Source organism: Vulpes lagopus, chromosome 2, assembly GCF_018345385.1.
Source record: "Vulpes lagopus strain Blue_001 chromosome 2, ASM1834538v1, whole genome shotgun sequence".
In the NCBI taxonomy this organism is placed as follows: Eukaryota; Metazoa; Chordata; class Mammalia; order Carnivora; family Canidae; genus Vulpes; species Vulpes lagopus.
The window spans coordinates 166,198,925-166,212,109 of NC_054825.1; positions in this window are offsets into that span (position 1 = coordinate 166,198,925).

Sequence of the window (13,185 nt, forward strand, 5' to 3'; positions counted from 1 at the left end):
TTTATAGAATTTGGTGGAGGAGTAAGGAAGGGGGGAGCGTTCCTTAAGAAAAGAAATAAAGGAAAAGAAAGAAAAAAGAAACGAAAAGAAAGAAAAAGAAAAGAAAGAAAAGAAATACAGGGGGATCCCTGGGTGGCTCAGCGGTTTAGCGCCTGCCTTTGGCACAGAGCGTGATCTTGGAGACCGGGGATCGAGACCCGGGATCGAGTCCCACATTGGGCTCCCTGCGTGGAGCCTGCTTCTCCCTCTGCCTGTATCTCTGTCTCTCATGAATAAATGAAATCGTTAAAAAAAAAAAAAAAAAACGAAAGCACTAACACAAAATTGGGTATGAACGTGAACATTTGGAATATGAAATAATAACAAATTACATATTTTTAAAAGAGCTGATAAATACCACGAACATTGCAAAATCCCAAAAGATAACGTAATGTTTTCATTAATTTACTGCCTGACACACCTCTGTGGTAGTCGCCTACTTTTTTGGCTGCATATGTTTATTTCATCATATACTAATCTGCAGGGAGAAAAGTGAATTGTCTTTCCTCCAGTATGCTTGATGGAACTTTTTTTTTTTTTTGTCGTTATCATTTAGAAAAAGTTTCAGCTTCACAAATCGGTATTGGTGATGTCATCAAAATCCTTATGGAAATCTGTGAAAACTTTCACAAAGTTTAAGTCACATTAGGTATGTTTTGGAAAATATTTTCATGGAGTAGCTTCTGGCTCAGTCCTTTTAAGTGTTTTTAATGTTTGCTTTGTTTTTGTTGTTGTTGTTTAATTCATGAGAGACAGAGAGAGAGGCAGAGACATAGGCAGAGGGAGAAGCAGGCTCCCTGTAAGGAGCCCAATGCAGGACTAGATCCCAGGACCCTAGGATCATAACCTGAGCCAAAGGCAGACACTTAACCACTGAGCCACCCAGGTGCTCCTGGCTCAGTCCTTTTAATTACTGACTCACCTCCACTGCACAGGCCACTAAAGCATATAGTCATGCCACAATAGACTGTGGGCCTTTTAGCTAGTGAGTTAGCACCTCCGACAATAGGAACATTCTTGGAAGCTGTTCTGAAACCAGGACTGCTAGTTAGGTAATTTAAGTATATCTGAAAGCGGCTCTATACCACATCACCATATCCCACGAAACCCAACCTAAATGTATCCTCAACTCACCTTTCTCTCCAGCTAGATCCCTCAAATGCCCGAAGCTACTGCAGCACCACCCACAGTAAAGAGAAGTGTAACAGGGGGAAGTAGAATTGGAAAAAGACAGTAGTCTTAACCAATTGCATTTAAATATCTTCCTTTGGCCAATGTTATGAAAATGGCAGAGCTTAGGAACACATTGAAGGATCTTTGAAAATCAGAGCCCTAAAGCTGGCATGAGCTTGATTATAAACCCATCCTGAACATCATGCACTTGAGCATCCACTGTATGCCAGAGGCTAATGCCAAGAATCCTGCCCTGAAGCTTAAGGGCCAGTCCTGCCATTGCCACCAACTGGTTGTGGGGTCCCCTGGCCTCTCTAGATACGAGTTTTCTCACTTCTAAATTGAGTGTTGCTAAAAAGACTATTTAGGCCCAGATATAAAGTTCACAAAACAGGCCAGTTAGGAACTCGGGCTTTGCAGTCCAAGAGGTCAGGATTAGAATCTAAGACATAGGAGGAAGTTAGGGGAAGGAATCCCAAAGCATCCTCTCACCAGCGTGGAAACTCCCATAAGTCATGCCCCTTCCTTGAACTTTGCTTTCTCCATCCATAAATGGAGTTCAATTCATTCCTTCATTCATCAAGCACTTACTGAGCACTTGCTATGCTCTAGGCACTTTTCTGGGTGCTGGGGGTAGGTACATCAGTGAATAAAGAGAAAAAACCCATACCTAATAGAAGAGAGACAAAGATTTAAATATAAATAAACAAATGTATGTTGTCAGATTTGTGGTAAATGCCATGGAGAAAACAAAGCAGAGTAAAGAGAACAGAGTGGTCAGAGGTGCCTCAGAGGAGGTGACTTAGGAGAGAGACCTGAAGAAAATGAAGAAACCAGCTTTCCGGATACAGAGGTAGAACATTCCAGGAAAAGCAAACAATGAGTGCAAAAGCCCAGAGGTGGGAGCCTGCCTGATGCATTTATTTATTTATTCTTAAAGATTTTTTCTTGTTTATTTGAGAGAGCACAAGCAGGGAGAGGAAGAAGCAAGCTCCCTGCTGAGCAGGGAGCCCAACTGGAACTTGGTCCCAGGACCCTGAGATCATGACTGGAGCTGAAGCCTGACACTTAACAAACTGAGTCACCCAGGCACCCCTGCCTGATGCATTTATTTTTTTTAAAGATTTTATTTATTTATCCATGAGAGACACACAGAGAGAGGTAGAGGGAGAAGCAGGCTTCCCGCAGGGAGCCCAATGCAGAACTCAATCCCAGGACCCCAGGATCATGCCCTGAGCCAAAGGCAGATGTTCAACCACTGAGCCACCCAGGTGTCCCCCCTAATGCATTTAAAGAACAGTAAGGAGGAGCATATAGCTCTTGATCTCGGGGTCATGAGTTTGAGCCCCATGTTGGAGTTAGCATTTACTTAAAAAACAAAAATCAAAGAGGAGGCCAATACTGAGTGAGTGGGAGTATGGAAGAAGACACCTGGAGGGAAACCAGAAGCCAAGTCATGTAGGGTATTGTAAGCCATTGTGAGGTCTCTGGGCTTTGCTCTGAGTGAGATGGGACCCACTGAAGTGGAGGGCAGCCCAGATACAATTTTACTCATGTCATAAGTGGTGATGCTGGCAGTTGTGTTAAGAATAGGCTGTTAAGGGATGCCTGGGTGGCATAGGCAGTTGTGCATCCGACTCTTGGTTTTGGCTCAGGTCGTGATCTCATGGGCCGTGAAACTGAGCCCCACGTCACTCCACCTCAACCCATGTCTGGCTCTGCTCTCAGGAGTCTGCTTCAGTTTCTCTCCCCCTCTGCCCCTCCTCTCTCTCTCTCTCTAAGTAAATCAATAAATATTCTTTTTAAAAAGAGAGAAGGAAAAAAAAGAGAGAGAAGGTTATTAAAATAATTCAAATGAGGGCAGCCCTGGTGGCACAGCGGTTTAGCGCTGCCTGCAGCCCAGGGCGTGATCCTGGAGACCCAGGATCGAGTCCCATGTGGGGTTCCCTGCATGGAGCCTGCTTCTCCCTCTGCTTGTGTCTCTGCCTCTCTGTCTCTCTCTCTCTCTCTGTGTGTATCTCTCATAAATAAATAAATCTTTAAAAAATAAAATAAAATAATTCAAATGAAATAAAATGATGCAACCTGTGGAAAATACATTGGCAGTTCCTGAAAAAGTTCAACATACAGTTGCCATATCACCCAGCAGTTCCACTCCTAGGTATTTACCTAAAAGTATTGAACACTGGGCAGCCTGGGTGGCGCAGAGGTTTAGCGTGGCCTTCAGCCCAGGGCCTGATCCTGGAGACCCAGGATCGAGTCCCACGTCAGGCTCCCTGCATGGAGCCTGCTTCTCCCTCTGCCTGTGTCTCTGTCTCTCTCCGTCTCTCATGAATAAATAAATAAAATATTTTTAAAAATTAAAAAAAATTAAAAAAAATAAAAGTATTGAACACTGATGCTCAAACAAATATTTGTTCATGAATATTCACAGGAGTACCATTCGTAATGGTGGCCAACAGCCAAAAGGTGGGAACAACTCAAATGTCTATGTATAGATGAGCAAGGTACGGTATATCCATGCAACGGAATATTATTCAGCCATAAAAAGGAATGGACTGCTGGTCTATGCTACAACGTGGAGCAACCTGGAAAATATGCTGAATGAAAAAGCCAAACGCAAAGGTCACACATTGCATGAGTCTATTCACATGAAATTCCAGAGTAGGCAAATCTGTAGAGAAATAAAAGCAGATTAGTGGTGCCAGGGACTCGGGGTGGGGGTAGGGGTGGGAATGGGGGAGTCACTGGTTAATGGGTGTGAGGTCTCCTTTGGGGATGATGAAAGTATTTTGGAACTAAATGGAGATAATGCTTTCACAACACTGCGAATGTACTAGATGCCTCTGGCTCATACCCTTTAAAATGGTTAATAGTTTAAGCAAAAGATTCAGAAAGTAATTCAAATGAGAGATGATGGTGACTTTTATGAGGGTGGTAGCAGTGGAGGTGGTGAGACGTGGTTAGGATCTGCACATGTTCTGAAGGTCGGGTTGACAGTATTTGCTGATGGATTGGGTGTCGGGAGGGAGATAGAGAAACGAGTCAAAATGATTGCAAGGCTTTTTGATCTGAGGAGCTGCTAAGATGAAGTTTCCATTTATTGAGATTAGATGAATAGCAGGTGGGGGCAGGGAGAAGTAGGGATCAGGAGTTTGGTTTTGGAAATGATGGGATACCTAACAGACTTCCAAACCTTGGTAGGCTTGTTGAGAGGCTGAGTGAATATATGAGTCTGAATGAACAAGGAAAAGAAAAGACCAAGCGCCGAGCCCCGGTGTTTTTTTGTTTTTGTTTTTTGTTTTTTGTTTTTGTTTTTGTTTTTGTTTTTGAGAGAGAGAGAGACTCAGAGACACAGGCAGAGGGAGAAGCAGGCTCCATGCAGGGAGCCCAATGTGGGACTCGATCCTGGAACTCCACGGTTACGCCCTGGGCCGAAGGCAGACACTCAACCCCTAAGCCACCCAGGCTTCCCAACCCCAATGTTTAAAGACAGGTCGCCTGGGTGGCTCAGTAGGTTAAGCCTCCGCCTCTTGATTTTGGCTCAGGTCATGACCTCAGAGTCGTGAGATCGAGCCCCACATGGGGCTCTACAGTGGGTGTGGAGCCTGCTTAGCATTCTCCCTCTCTCCTCTCTCCCTCTTCCTCTCCCCCCACCTCCAAGAAATGACAGAGAAGAAGCAGTCACTGAGATTGGAGGGAAATCATGAGTGTGGTGAGTCTTGGGAGCCAAAGGAAGAAAATAAACCTAGGAAGAAGGTGTGACTATTGGTGAGAGGGCTCAAGTGGCATGAAGGCAGGTCACTGGACTGTTGGATTGAGCCACGTGGAGATCACCAGTAACCTTAAGAGTTGATTTGGCCAAGTGGTGAAGCCAAACCCTGGTTGGGGTGATTCAAGAAAGACTGAAGAAAGGAACAGGAGACATTAGTACAGATATCTTTTTTTAAGGGTTTTCCCATAAAACTGTAAAGAGCAGCAGAACACGGAACTGTAGCTAGATGATGTTAATACACCATATTTACATTAAAGCATGTTTTATGCCCATTAGAATGATCCAGAAGAGAGGACAGTGGATGGAGCAGGAGAGAGAGGGGAGAATTGCTTGATTTAGGTCCCTAATAGATGAGAGAGGATGAGATCTAGTGCACGCTAGGAGTGTTTCTATAGTTAACAGGAGGAAAGGCAGAGAATAGGGTCCCAGGTGCAGGTAGGAAGTAGATGCTCTGGGAACCTTCCGATGGATTCTCTTCTCTCTGAGAGATTGGTGCAGGGCCAAGGGTGAGAACAAGGAGTGGGGCAGGGCTAGAGGTTCAAGGAGGAGAAGAAGGTGTATAGTGTTCCAGGAGTGTGGGAGAGTAAATGGACATGAGGAAGTCTTCCAGGAGGTCCTCAGGCAAGTGATCACTGTAGCGTGTGCTTTGTCCAGCCATCTCTGTCTGGACAAGGCACAAGGTAGGCAGAGAGATCAATGAGAATTGCCCACCAGTCTCATTCACATAAAAGCTGGAAACAGGACCCAGTGCCCAGTGAGTGCTAGAAAGGAGGACAACTCCTTTGGCTAGAAGCACTTTGATTTGGAAAATAGAGAACCTGAGAAAAGGATAGGGACCAGGGTCTTGTCCAATCCTACCCATTTACAGATGGGAAAACAGAAGCCCAGGCCCAGAGTCCCTTCCAGGTCTCCCACACCTTAACATGATTTTTTTTTTTAAATATGAAGTGCTATAGTCATTATGCTTATAAAATGTCCCAATAGATAAACCCATTATCAGATTTGCTGAGGCCATCAGCAAACACACCCCAAGTCCCCCTAGTTTGTCCTGTCTGGTTATTACAGCTGATGAATATATAGAGCAGTCATTAAGCCATAGGTGGTTTCTTGTATGTCCCAGTAAGAGGCAATGAGGTGGTTAATGAACCTGTCTGCCTGGGTTTGAATCCCAGCTCTGCTTCCTATAGTCTACTTCTCCATGCCTTAGTTTTCTGATCTGTAAAATGGGGATGAAAACAGCATATATGCCTCATGGTGTTTTTATGAGGAATGAATATGTTAATACATGTAAAGCACCTATCACAGCACCTGCCATAGAAGGAAATACAAAATATCCATGGCCATTATCTTATCACTGCATCCTCTTTGTTAAGAGGAGTACCTCTAGGAGAGAGGTACTATTATGATCCCTTTTTTACTGTGACAGGAACTAAAGTATTAAAGTGTTAGTATTCAAAGCCTTACACACACACACACACACACACACACACACACAGCTGCATGTGTTTGTAGTAATTCTGGGTGGGAATGAAGATATAAAGAAGCCCAGAGAAGCTAAACTGATCTCCATAAACACATAAAGCAATATTTTCACATCTACTAGATTGGCCAAAATTAGGTGGTCTAAGAACACCAAGTTCTGGAGAAGTACATGAAAGAACGGGTCATCTGGCATCGATGGCAGGAGTATAAATAGGTGCATCCTTGCTGGAGAGCAATCTGGAATACTTTGAGAAATTAAATATGAAGATGCCGGACAACCCAATTTCTCCACTCACCAACAGGCCTGTACATGGGGTACGTATAAGGATGCAAATTGAGTGCAGTTTAGAAGCAAAGAATTGAAGGGAATTTGATGTCCATTATTAGGGCTTGAGAAGCATAATGTGGACTATATGGTGGGATACCCCACAGACATATAGAAGACAGAGAAGCAAACGTCAATGCAGTGCTTAGTAAATGTCTAGTGCTAAATGCTTTAAGATGCCAGCTGGCAATGATCCTATGAGAAAAGTGCCATTTTTATTTCATTTATTAATTTTTTTAGATGGAAGGAGAGGAAGAGAGAGAATATTAAGCAGGCTCCACACCCACTGCATGAGTCCAAAGTGAGGCTGGATCTCACGACCCTGAGATCACGATCTGAGCTAAAATCAAGAATTGGATGCCTAACTGACTGAACTGCCCAGGCACCCCAAAAGTGCCATTATTTGACAACCTCCCATTCTACACAGAAAAATAAAGACCAGAGAGGTTAAGAAACTTGCCTGAAGGCATTCAGCTTGTGAGTAGCCTCTTAAAATAATCTTGAGACTCACTCATCAGTGGCACCCGGGTGACTCAGTGGGTTAAGCATCTGCTTTCAGCTTGGGTCATGATCCCAAGGTCCTGGGCTTGAGCCCCAAGCCAGGCTCCCTGCTCAAGTGGGGAGTCTGCTTCTCGCTCTGCCTCTGCTGTTCCTCTTACTTGTGCTCTCTCTGTCTTTCTCTCTCTCTCTCTCTCTCAAATAAATAAATAAAATCTTAAAAAAAAAAAGACTCACTCCTCATAAGCTAGAAATAAGCACAGCCACACAGAGAGCTCTCAAAAAGCACAATGAAAGGAAGATAATGAGGTTTGTGGCCCAATGACATTGTTGCAAATTTAAAGCACACACAAAGAAACTAACTGTAAGGATACACATAAATCTTAATAAAAGAACAGAAGAAGGATGGAGGCCAAAAATTAAGCACGCTAGAGTGGATGCCTATGGGGGGAGCAGATGAAAAGGGGAATTTTCTAAAATTAAATTCAACCAAAGATGATTGCATTGAATCAACTCAAGTGGATCATACCATGCACTGTGGTTCCAAGGTAGGGAAGCATCGAGACCACTGGGGAAGGAGGAGATGAGGGGTGGAGGGGCATGTACCCTGGATAAATTTGGTCAAAGAGAGGCCAGAAGAAAAGAAAGGCAGTACGGTGAAGTTGTTAAGAGGGTAATCCTGCAACCAGGCTGCCAGGGTTCAAATCTCAACTTAACCCCAAAAGACTTGACTTCCCTGTGCCTTGTTTCCTGTACTTTCTCTTTTTTTTTTATGCCCAACTTGGGGTTTGAACTCACGACCCCCAGATTAAGAGTCACATGTTCTAGCAACTGAGGCAGCCAGGCATCCACCCTCCCTAATATTTGTAAAGCCACACCCTCGAGAGAGATACATAAAAAGCCCCTTCTTCCCCCACAAACCTAAAGCAAGAAATCTATACTGCTCCTCGATGTTCTTACGGAAATCCCATTTTTCTTTCTCTTGGATGCAGCACAGCGTATTATCTGACTTGCCTTTTAAAAGGCTGGCTCTGGCTGCTGTGGAAAAGGGGCAAGAGTGGAAGCAGGGAGCCCAAGGGGAGGCTCCTGGGAGAGAAGAGAGTCCAGTGGGGAGCCACTGGGGGTGTATGCCTTGGTGGCGTGGACAGATGTGGCAGGGGAGAGGGGGTCAGACTATAGAATCTAAGGGTGCAGCGGAAAAGGTTTGCTGATGGATTGGATGTAGGTGTGAGAGAAAGAGGGGGTGTCAAGGGCGAATGCAAGGTTTTTGGCCTAAGCCACAGGGAGAGTTTGGAATTTATCCCGGAGGCAGTCGGAAGTCATAGGAAGATGTTGAGGCTGGGAGGGGGGAGGGGACTGGGTCAGATGCCATAATCACCAAGGAGGCAGCCAGGACCGGGAACACAGGCCTGGGAGACAGGCCACGAGGATGGATTCTAGCCCTGGCTCAGCCCCCAACTCACTGTGGGCTCCTGGGCAGGATAAAACTGTTCTCTGGACCTCCATTTCTCCATCCTACAAAGAGCCTGGTAGGAATAAAAGACCCCAAAAGGCCCCCTCTGGGCAAGTATTTTTGGTCCAAGCTACTCTGACTCAAATAGTCTCAGGATCAGATAAATACACAATCATTATTCAAGGACGAACCTCTTCTTTTTAATCCTCCTCCTCGAAGCCTCATTGTACAGGACACAGAATTTCTCTGGCCCAGGAAGGAGGGGCATAGTATCAGTGACAATGACAGGCAATGTTTGTGGAGCACACATTCTGTGCCAAGGGCCGTCCATACTCTATCACACTGAGACCAGACAGGAGCCCTGAGAGGTGGGTGCTTTATTTTCAGCCCCATTTGTAAATAGGGAAACTGAGGCTCTGAAGAGGTGGGATGATTTTCCCAAAGCCACATAGGAGCACCAGGACTCCAGTGATGTTTCCCCACCTGCACTGCTACCTATCATCCTGGTCCAACCAGCCATCGGCACCCCTCATCTGGATGGTCACAATCACCTTCTCCCTGGGCTCCTTACTACTACCCCCAACCCCCACACCACGTTTTTCATACATGACAGAGGATCTGCGATAAAGCCTATGTCAACTCACGTCCTTCCTCTGCTCAAAACTCTCCCACAGTTGTCATCTCACTCTGAGTCAAAGCTAAGCCTTTTACAGTGGCCCTCGAGGCCCCACGCGGTCTGCTCCCTGCCTAACTGGCCTCATTCCTCATGCTCTCCCCTCCCCCACTCTGCTCTAGCTTCCATGGGCTTCTTTTTCTTCTTCCAACATGCCAGGTGCATTCCTGCCTCAGGGCCTTTGCACCTGCTCTTCTCTCTGCTTGGACTGTTCTTCCCCCAGAGACCCATATGGCCCACTCCCTCACCTCCTCCTCCTTCAGGTCTCTGCTCAAATGCCACCTCCTCTGTGAGGCCTCCCCTGTCCATTATATTTAAACCCAAAGCCTTATTCTCACCCCCTTGGACTCTGATATCTCATCCGCCTTCCCTGAAGTATTTTTCTCCACAGTGCTTATCATCTAACATACTATATATACGTTTTACTTCTTTGGCATGTTTATTGTCTATTTCCCTAGAATGTGAGCTCATGAGGTCAGGAATTTGCTTCTATTTTGTCCACTGCTATATCTCTAGTGCCTAGAACGATGCCCGACATACAGCACTTGCTTGATAAATATTTTTGTCGAATGGATGGGTAAGGATCTGTCTTCAAGGCTGTTGTTTGTAACCACCATACATTGTGTTCAAAACACTGTGTTGACTCTTCATGTGTTGGCTTCTGATCACATCTCTCTATCTCTCCTGCCCCTGCTAGGGTCTGGGCAAAGAGCCCCTCCTCCCTGGAGTCTGATCTGGCTCCGTCCCAGCCCCTAGACTGGCCCCTTCCCCTCCATCACCTGTTTGATACCTATGTCACTCCCCTGTGTAAAACTCTACAACGACTCCATGTACCTCGTAAGAGCCATGTCAGGGTTTTTCTTTCTTTTCTTTTCTTTTTTTTTTTCTTTTTAAGATTTTTATTTATTTATTCACGAGAGACCCAGAGAGAGGCAGAGAGAGAGAAGCAGGCTCCCTGTGGGGAGCCCGATGCAGGACTCGCTCCCAAGACCCCAGGATCATGACCTGAGCCAACGACAGACGCTAGACCACTGAACCACCCAGGCGCCCCCACACTGGGGTTTTTTCATACTGTTGGTCACAACTGGTTAGGGGACTGTGAAACCAACCAACATTTTTCAGTAGAAAAGAACAGATCAGAGTCTGTGCATGTAATGTAGACATAGTATAGACAAAGATATTAGGTGAAGTATGATTTCATGAAACTTTTGTTTTAGTGTCGTATGCATTGGATCATGATATAATATCTCTTACAGTGGGTCAAAACAGTTCACAAAATCCTGCACGTCCATAGTCCTGACTCCTAAATCTCATCCACAGACTGGATGGATAGTATTAGTATCAGCTCAGATTTCTCCCCTCGCTGGCTGGGACCCAGGCCAAGTGGTTTCACCTGCTTTGGTTCTTGGACTCCTTGCCACACTCCCTTAAGCACTGTTATGATTCCCAGTTGACAGATGATGAGATGAGGCTCAGATAGGAGAAAGCCCATGACTGAGGTCACAGGGCTGGGAAGAAGAGCCAACCTGCCTCCCCAGACTACCCACTTGCTGGCTTGCCCTGCCCCTCTCAATCTGCTCCCCATCTACACAGAGCGCTCAGGTTTGCCAGCCCATCCTCAGCCCCCCAGGTGCAAGGGGCCTCACAGATCCTCTGACACCTCAGCCTGTTGTACCATTTGAATTCCAATTTTGCAGGCTGGAAAACAGAAGCTAGCAAGCATTTCCAGAGATCCACCATTCTATCACCCTTCTCCAAATGTCTTTAAGTAGTAGGAGAGAGAGAAATGGCTAAGGCCACATCTTTGATGGCCTGGGTTCAAATCTCATGCTTCAAAACTGTGTGGTCTCAGACAGCATCTCTGGGCCTCAGTTTCCTCTCCTGCAAAATGGGAATAATAATAGTACTTACCCATAAGGCCATGCTTAAGACTGAAATAAGTTGGAATACATGCAGAGTTCTTAGATCAGCAGCCACACCCATTTGTTGAGAATCATCCCAACAGCCCTATGTAATTAGATTACTATGTGCGCCCCAACATTGTTGCAGAGACGCAGAGGCCCTTGCCTGAGTTCATCCAACTAGAAAATGGGAGAGTGAGAATTTGGATGCAGATCGGGCTGGCCTTTTAGCCACTGAGTCACAGTAGCCCTTGGGGTATTAGTATTGACAGCAACAGCAGGAACATTTTCCAAATTAAGAAACATGAGACTCAGAGAGGGTAAGGACAGGCCTAAGTCACACAGCATGTGCATGTCAGAGCCAAGATTCAAACCCTCAAAGTCTTGTGTGTGTCCAGGAGCAGGCTGACCTTTGCCCCATGAGCCCCTCCATAAAGCTCTGATGGAGCAGGAAGAAAAAGCAAGTTGAGGGGTGTTCTTCCTTCAGCTTGGTCTGGAGGGTCTTGTATCCTTGGCTCCAGCCTCTACCCACCCTAAGGTGGCTGCTTTCTTGAAGGCCCTGGGGTGGAGGTAGTGGGGTGGCACGGATGATGGCAGAGGGTGCAGCAACCCCCTCCTCTGGCCTCTGATTGGGGCCCTGCAATCCCCCAGGATTTGGTGCTTGGAAAGCTGACGTTAGGTTGCTATGGCAATGGGTTTGGGGCGGTTGCCATAGCAGCAGAACTAGCCTGGGTTTAAAAATATCTAGGAGGAGGTTTGTGTTTGTGTGTGAGTGTGAGTGCGTGACCAACCGTGCTGCCGTGTGTGTCCAAATGGGAGGGTTTGTGGGGGGGTGAGCTGGGGCTGCAGGCATGACTTGGGGGTGAGGGCTGACCAATACTTGGGATTCCGTGTGTGTCCTGCATGTCTCTGAGTGGCCTGTGAGATCCTGTGCATTTTGTGCATTAGACTATGAGAACCATGTATCTAAATGTGTGTGATTATCCCATTTGTGTGGAAGGCAGGATTGGGTCTGTTTGTCAGTATATATATATCACATGTCACTAACATGTATGCCTTATGTAACATAGGCTGTTTATGTCTTACGGCTTTGATCATGTAACTTCTCAGGATGTGTGTGACCAAGTGTGGAGTTATTTTGGCTTTGAATATGTGCACCTGGGACATACTCGGATATCAGATGTGTGTCTATCTATTTTTGCATGAGAGCCTGTGACATATAAGGTCCACATGACTGAATGTGCATTATGCATTATGGGTAAGTGTGTGTGTGTGTGTGTGTGTGTGTGTGTGTGTGTGTACCTATCCCCATGAGAATTCTTCATATATCAGAATGTGCCCATGTGAAACTGTTGATTATACACCTGTGTGTCTGCAGGAGGGCTGGCATGACTACGTGTGTACTGGGGATGTGGAGCTTCATGCCAGACTCCATGGATGTTGGGATATGTACCTGTGTGGTGTGAGTATATGTGAATCAAAGAGTCTAAGGTGTGGATCTGACCCCAGTGCCTCCCTGCATCTCTCTTGCCTCTTCCTTGTCTCCATGGCAACTAGCTCCTCAGCTCCCTCCAGGAAGATGGAGGGGGAGGATCCAGACTGCAGTGGACCACAACCCCCTCGAATCCCCCTTGGCTCCGGGGACAATGGGGGGGGAGGGGACAGATGGGAGGCCACTTCATCCTCCCCAGGCCATCTGCTACCCTCCCCATCCCGGGGACCTGAGAGCATGGCAAGGGAGGGGTAAGAGTGGGATGGAGGAGAGGGAGGGGCCCCCCAGCTGCCACAGTTACCCCCACCCAGGCCCCTCTGAGCCTAATCTTGCATCTGACTGACCTAGGGAAAACCCCTGAAGACAAGGAATTC